Below are 7,950 nucleotides of genomic sequence, written 5' to 3' on the forward strand. Positions count from 1 at the left end.
CTTGTGAGTCCAATTCTTATTCTTCTTCTTCATCTTCTATTTCTTGAAGATGCAAATTTGCAAAGTTTCTGGTAAAGGATTTTGAAGCTTCTAAGGAGAAGTCTTTGAATCTCATTCTACATTGTATAGTTGTGTGACCCCACTTATAGCATATACCACAAGGTACAGTGGTGAAGTCAAAGAATACGTTTCTTGGATGAGTTATGGGTTGCTTTGAGTTTGATCTGAATTGAGTCTTTTGACCATATTCAGGATTCTGATTCTGACTTGAAAACCTCATTGGTGATGATCTAAAACTGTTCTTGTTCTGAAATTTCTTAACAAAATACAACTCACTTGGATCACCAGTTGATTCTTGTTCTTTCAGCCATTGTTCATGGTGAGTTAGCCTGCTTCTAAGTTCTCCAAAACTTAGCAACCCATCTCTATTTTGTATTGTAATGACAAATTGCGATACTCTTTCCGTAATCCTTGAAGAACAATTCTTGTTAACTCAGGTTCCGATACTTTGTCATTTACAGCTACAAGGGAATCAGCAAGATTCTTGATTTTACTCAAGTATTCAGCTATAGAAGATGACCCTTTTTTGAAATTTTGAAGTTTATTCCTTAATGATGACTTTTGTGCTTCAAATTCTTGAAGGAAGACCATCTCTAAATAACACCAAATCTCACTAGAGGTCTTTAACCCTAAAATATCTGAAGCTATAGAGTGTGTAATCGTAGCTTTTATGCAAGATTTCACAAAACTATCAGTTTCCCGCCATTGAAGATATGTTGGATTAGCTACATCTCTTCCTTCCTCTACAGTTAACTGAGGGGGTTCACTATAGGTGCCATCAATGTAGCACACTGGATCATTTCCAATCAAGGCATTTTCGACTTGATCTTTCCATACAAGGAAATTTGATCCATCTAATCTAGCAGATATGAGATTTGTGAGATTTGGATTATAGTTTACCTGATATTGATTAGGATTCATCCTTCTATTGTTGAAGTTAAGCTATTTTGATGGAGTCTGGTACCTCTGATTCTTTGATGACAGAAGATCAGCTTCTTCTTTGTTCTTGATTTCAAATTCTTCTTTGAAAATCGATTTCTAGGGTTTTGGCTCTGATACCATGAAAAGCTATGAGTTTCTTGAAGTTAATATTGTATTAATCTTCTCAAATCAATCATCAATTACATTGATTATTAACTCTCTTTATATATAAGTAGAGAGTAAACTGAATTAGTTATAGAGAGAGAGAGGGAAAAACGAACTTAACTAACTAATTAAGAATTAGTTAATTAGAAACCAAATACACGCTATCTACACACATCAGGAGCGCCTCTTAGCTTTGACCTTCTGAGTGCTTTGCTTCAAGTGTACGAGTGCCTATATCTTGGTAGTTGGTAGTTTACTTCTTCTTCATTCTCTTATCTGCTTCTCTCATCTTTATCCTCTATCTCTTACACTTAAATACCCACAAAGTACAATAAACTTTTACATTAGCAATACAATTTTTCTACAAATTAGAACAACTACACTATTAGACTATCATCGTATTTTGTAGCAGAAACCATTGATAGTCGGTCTCTTTTAGTCATCATTCGATGGGAGTTATAAAATTTCGAAGTTCGAAAAAGATTAGTTAGATGGGGGTAATTTTGCCAACCAAACCGAATGATGACGAAGATTTGATATTTTTTTTGTTAACAACAGATGATTAAGATTGATAAGGGGCACTTAGTTAAAAATTGGTTTTTGTTGTATTTATAGATTTCAAAGGGTATTTCACAAAGTTTCTCATTTAAGAAGGTTTTGTTTTTTTCCTTTACTCCTCAACACAAAAATGTAACCATTTGTACCCCCTCTAATTAATTTATAAATGAGTTTACCCCCTAAAGTTACGAAACTAACCTTCTCTGTCACATGGGTAATAAAAAACCTTTGATATCTTCTCACGAAATAATCCATTGAGATATGCATTCTCGACAGTAAAATATAACCACAAACAACTTCAAGTATTAAAAACATTTACATAAATCCGCCAAAAAAGAACATTTTGTAACCAAAACTTAACATACTTACAATTTATAGGAGTTGAATTGGCCGGCGGTGGACTCGGAGTTGAATGCACTTTAGAGTGTAGCAAGGAGTGACATAAAGTATATTTCAGTGTAAAATGCCCCATCTTTAATAAAGCTCAAATGCCTTTCGAAATGTAGCAAGAAACAACAAGTGATGAGTACAACATAGTCTGTTTCAATCTCAAATGCATCGTATATACAACCAGAGTTGGCACCTAGTTTAGGTCCTCAAATGCACTGTATATACAACCAGAGTTGGCACCTAGTTTAGGTCCAAGAATCGAGTACCTGGAGGAAGAGTATTTCGATCTTGGACGCCACCCACTTTTATAATTTCCTTAATACTGCAATAACAAATTTGACAGTCCAAACTCAATCTTCAACTAAGTTTGTCCTCCCTCACTTAGAGTTCCACTTAAGTTAATCTTGTGCTCCCTGCAATACTCAATTATAATATCTAAGAGTTGAATTTGATAAAATTTTAAGAAAAAAAATGAAAGAAAGGTGAACCAGCTGGAGCTTGCTCTAACACCCTTCTTGTTTTAGCACATTGAAGATTAAAGAGCCCATCAACCTTTATGGGAGTTAATCATTGAAGGCACAGTAATACTAGATCTTCTAGCTCTGTAAGGAAACCCTTGAAGTTGGGGCACTTCGTAAAGTGGTCAATATATATACAACTAGTTATCTTATATGAACAATTATTTTTGGGACGGGTGTAAGTTCACTATGTTTGACTTTATTGACTTTAATTTAATAAGAGGACAACTTTATAAACACTTCAATATTAGAACAGTAATTAATTTCAGGACCATTAACTAATAGTACGATAGTTAAAACTAAAAAACCTAACTGTCATTGATCTTCTTCTTCTTGTTAGTCTTATTCTTATTCTTTTACGACTTGTATTTCTACCACTTCACTATCTTATTTATCAAATCCTATATGGATGAGGAAGATAAAACCTCGTAATCTCCACTCAAAGAAATTCTTCCAGTCGTTTCCATATTAGGAATCAATGATATTTATGAGGTAAAACCCTAATTTTTATTATTTTATTTTGTATTTTCGTTTTTGCAGTTTGGAAGAATCGAAAACGATTTCATGACCAAAATTCGAAGTGAAAGAAACGACTACCAGAATTTCGTGGAAAATTCACGAAAATTTACTACTTTTTTAAAGAGTTTTCCTACGAAAAAACGAACAGATTTCTTGTAGTTTGCCACAAAATATATGCAGATTTTTTGTAGTTTGTTACGAAATACGAGCAGACCTGCTTGTTGTTTTGGTACCAAAACATCAACTTTCTACGACTATATTTTTTGATTTCAAGGGGTTTAGGGTTCATGAAGAGGACCAGATCTGCCACGGGTTGGGTTGGTTTTGTTCAACAATTTGTATTTAGAGAAGATTCTTCAATAGTTTCTTTTGATTTTCTTGCCATGATCAACAATGTCTCCAAAGTTTCCTTGTCTACAAATTTTTTTGGGTGATGAAGAAGAAGAAGTAAAATAATAAGGATAAAGACTAGAGTTTATGGAAGAAAATAGGGAGGATTTAAAATAAAAACTCTAATTCTTAGAGGACAAGAGTGAAAAATAACAGAGTTATGCCCCTTTAAAAACTGGTGTCCATATAAAATTTCTAATGTTTCTAGTTGTCTACATAAATAATTGTCCATATAAGATAATTGGTTGTCCATATATTAGCCACCTACATTAACTACACAGTTTAAACGAACCCATGAACCAAAAGTTTGAAACTTAAACATCAAACAGTAACTTAAAGCTATGCATCAATCTCTAGTCTAATAACAATAGCACTCACTTCAGTAGGTAAAATGAGAGAGTTCGTACATGTATATCTTGTGCCAAACTGCATTTTGGACGTTGTTCTGGGAGTAATTTAAATAACCGGTGTTTTTGAAAATTAGAAAATTTTCAGGGGTGAAATATTTTGATTTAAATTTTCTTTGATCTTTTTTGTTTCTCCCAACCCCCACTACCATCCTTTCTCCACTCCACGAATGGTCGCCGACAAACGGCTACTGTCGACGACTTTAAATATTTCTTTTTTCGGAATCTCTTTTTTCTCCTTCTCCAACCACCACCACCTCCCATCCGCCATAAAAGCTATTGCTTGTCGTGGCATTTCCCCAAACTAGTTTGTTTCCCTCAACAGAAATGATATCATATATAAAAGATTTATTTTGCGAGGAAATAAAAATAAAAATGAATAATTGAGTTACATGAAGCCCTAATTCTGTAATGAAATATATACATTATATGTATGAATAACCCTAACTTAACTATTCATCCTAAATTTGAATAGTTAAGACGACATCTGTGCAGTCGAAAGCTCATAAGAACTATCATTATTCTAATAAGTTGCTCGTTTTAGATTTACAAGATTCTAAATTTCTCGACTTGTGAAATCCCACTTTCATTTGTGATTGCATTTGTTTAGGCTCCCCGATTGCGGGTAATGATGGTGATGGATCGAGAATGTTTGTTTCACCACAGAGCAATAGAGCAATTACCAGAGGAATGACGACAATAAGAACAATATTGCAGGAATCCTTCTCCTTATCTACACATAGGCACGAAAAACTAATCGTTATTTTAACAAGAACTACTTAATACAATTGGCTAAAATTGTAAACATAAAAAGCTTTTGATAACAAAAAATTACCTCACAAAATACCAAAAAAGAAAATTATATCGATAAATGTTCTAATTTTTTAATTTAAGCCCCAAAAGTCCGGTATGCAATAGCTGTTTTTTCTAAAAGCTCAAACTAACCGAAAAAAATATAACTTTGGATACAATATAAGTCTGCCAAGGAGGAGTGTGGGTTGTGGAAAACACACCCAAAAGAATATATTTGGATAATCCTTAACTAGAGAAGAACATAAGGATTATGATAAGGTTTTCTTTCCTCCTCTGTCACATGAGTAATCTAAAAACTTCGATATCTTTTTACGGAATAATCAATCGAGATCAGCTACCTCGACAGTAAGATATAACCATAGTTACGAAACCTCTTGGACTTGACCACTATAAACATTTACATATATCAACAGAAATAGAACATTTCGCGACCAAAACTTAACATACTTACCATTTTTAGGAGTTGAATTCGTCGACGAAGGTGGACTTGGTGATTCTGTGGTAGCAAATATCGTGGTCGGAGGTAATGAAGGTATAGGAGTTAAATTGGTCGATGGTGCTGGACTTGGTGATTCTATGGTAGGAAATATTGCGGTCGGAGGTAATGAAGGTACGGAGACTGGCAAATGATCGACTGTCACTCTATAGAAAGAATAGACTTCATATCTAATAGTACAACTAGGTTGAATAAGTGTTGCACCAACTCTACCATCACAACAATCATGAATACTTCTAATGGCACTTTCTAAGCATTTTTTACAATTACTTGAAGATAAATCAGGAGTGCATTGTACTAATCCATATATCTTATTTGAACTACTCAAACTCCTTTCCCCTGTTGAAAATTTTGAGAAACTAATGCTTGCATTTGAAACAAGACCACCCATCAGTTTTGTTAACACCGATCCAAACCGTGATGGACCGGTTATGTTATTATGGTATCCCACATAGAAACTTGGGTTTTTTTCAGTCGTCGAGAATATGGACCGGTCCGAAAACCGTAATAGACACTCGTCGTACCATATAATTGCTTCTTTCTGGTTTGTACAATCTTCTTTAATATACATTGTTGCAGTTTGAACACAATTCTTGCATACTTCAGTTGTTACATCACCTCTACATAAAAAAAGACCATTAACTTTATTTGGGTTTTCTCCAATTGAATTGTTAAAGAATCCATTAATGAGTTGATTATCATTAATGGAGGAGAAAGAAGAAAGCAGGTTGTTGAGATTTGATTGGTATATGCTTCCATTAGTGTAACTTGCAGTTGAATTACAACTACTCTGTAGTAATGTAGGTTGAGCAGTGATGAGACTTGATCCAATGATGATTGCTAGGGAGAGAAAATAGAGGAATTTGAGGTAAGAATCCATATTGTTATTATGACTTAATCGTTTATGTTCAATTAGTGTTTATGTAATTGAGGATTCATGAAGATTAAAAGAAGGTGATAAGAACATGATAGGACTTGAGTTATTGGAGACTTTTCATAGTCAATGCTAAAGACTGTTAAGTCAAAGTCAAGCTGTCGTGTTCTAAACGTAAAGACCTTTACGTTTGTACGTGACTTTACAACGATTGTTAGATATTATTAGCTAGATAAGACTATCGGATTTAGTTAATCATCTTTTTGTGATTGTAAAAGATATCTGGATCCAGCATTACATCTCCTGCCACTTAAAATTGTATACATATAGAATTTGTCAGGTCTCTACACATAGCATTACTTATTAAATGACTTAAGCCCAATAGATTTCATGAATAAGGATTAAGAAACATAGAATTAGTCACTTTGAACCTCCTCAAATGACATAAACGTCTCAATCTATTTACTACACACATAGATCATACGACCCATGATTGTGATACTCTAGTGGCATTTTTATTAAATTTGGTCAAAACTCCCTAAAACATTTGGCCTTCGGTCAAAAAGGATTTATCAAATTTGGCCAAAATTCCGTATAAGATTTGGCCTTTGGTTAAAATATATATATACATACATATATATATATATATATATATATATATATATATATATATATATATATATAATTTTTTATAGGCTTCAACTTCCTGTGACATTTTTGTAAATTATCTAATATGGAGAAAAGACGAATGTGACCTTATTACAAAGCAGGCAAACTAGATTGCAAAGCAGTGCATGTTGGAAGAAATTCCAACATATGTGGGCTCACATATGTATAGACATGTGTATGGCTATCTCAGTAAATTGTCAAGTCGTAAAGTGGTCGTAAAGTGGTTTAATATGGATTGACTTGACTAGTAGGTATCGAAGTGTCATGAAATAAACGTGTAGAGACCATTAAGTGATTCCTAATTTGATGAGGGGCCAAATTAAAAATATAAGTCTATAAATAGGGGTTATGGTCCCCATTTGGGCTGCTTCCCTACTCTCTACAATTTTGGTTAAGTGTGAAATCCCTTCATCACAAGAGAGATTCTAAAGGAAGAAGAACTAAGTGGAATTATCAGACCAAATACAAGCTATGGATCAAGGTATGATTCCGTGATTAAGTTTAATCTCTTTAAATCTTGTGGAGAGCATGCCTAATTTATATTATAATGGCATATTATATGGTGGTTTTGTATTTGACGATATGCATGTATAAGGTTAAATATTCTAATAGGGCAACCAGATTGTAAAGCTTTGCAAGGCAAACCAGATTGCAAAGTAGTGCAAGCCAGTTTGCAAAGTGTGCAAAATCATTGCAAGGCAAAGCAGTGCAAACAGGATCGCAAAGTTTTGTAATCCCATCTCACTGCTTTGCAAATGAAACAAGTTTGCAAAGCTTCGCAAACTCAACATAAACCCTCGCAAAATACGTAACTAAGAAGTAAGATTATACCTATAATTAGTAGATTCTCCTTCCATTTCCATGAGTCCAATTGTGAAGAAAACTATATATAAATCCTAGCAAACTTGAACCGTATGTGAGAAATTTGTACTTTCTCTCTCTAAAATTCATTCTAAAAATTAGTGAAAACCATCAAAATCAACTTCAAACAACCAATACAGAGATTCAAACAACTAAACTTAACATAAATTGATGAGTTGCTAGGAAAAGATCGATTAATACCCTATGATATGATTCAACTCGCGAAATTCACGACCGAAATTTTCCACTTCCCCTTCATTCTCTCAGAACTGAAGCTAAGTATCTAAATCATGGGGTTTTTAGAAAATT

At 33.7% G+C, this 7,950-nt stretch overlaps 1 pseudogene; it reads right to left on the reverse strand.

Moving 5' to 3' along the window:
* Positions 1–5,103: 5,103 nt before the first annotated feature.
* On the reverse strand, positions 5,104–6,117 carry LOC147536309 (cysteine-rich repeat secretory protein 38 pseudogene; annotated as a pseudogene).
* Between the last annotated feature and the right edge of the window lie 1,833 nt (positions 6,118–7,950).

Source organism: Eschscholzia californica, unplaced genomic scaffold, assembly GCF_041429995.1.
Source record: "Eschscholzia californica isolate CP2 unplaced genomic scaffold, dmEscCali1.0.p SCAF_5, whole genome shotgun sequence".
Classification (NCBI taxonomy): domain Eukaryota; kingdom Viridiplantae; phylum Streptophyta; class Magnoliopsida; order Ranunculales; family Papaveraceae; genus Eschscholzia; species Eschscholzia californica.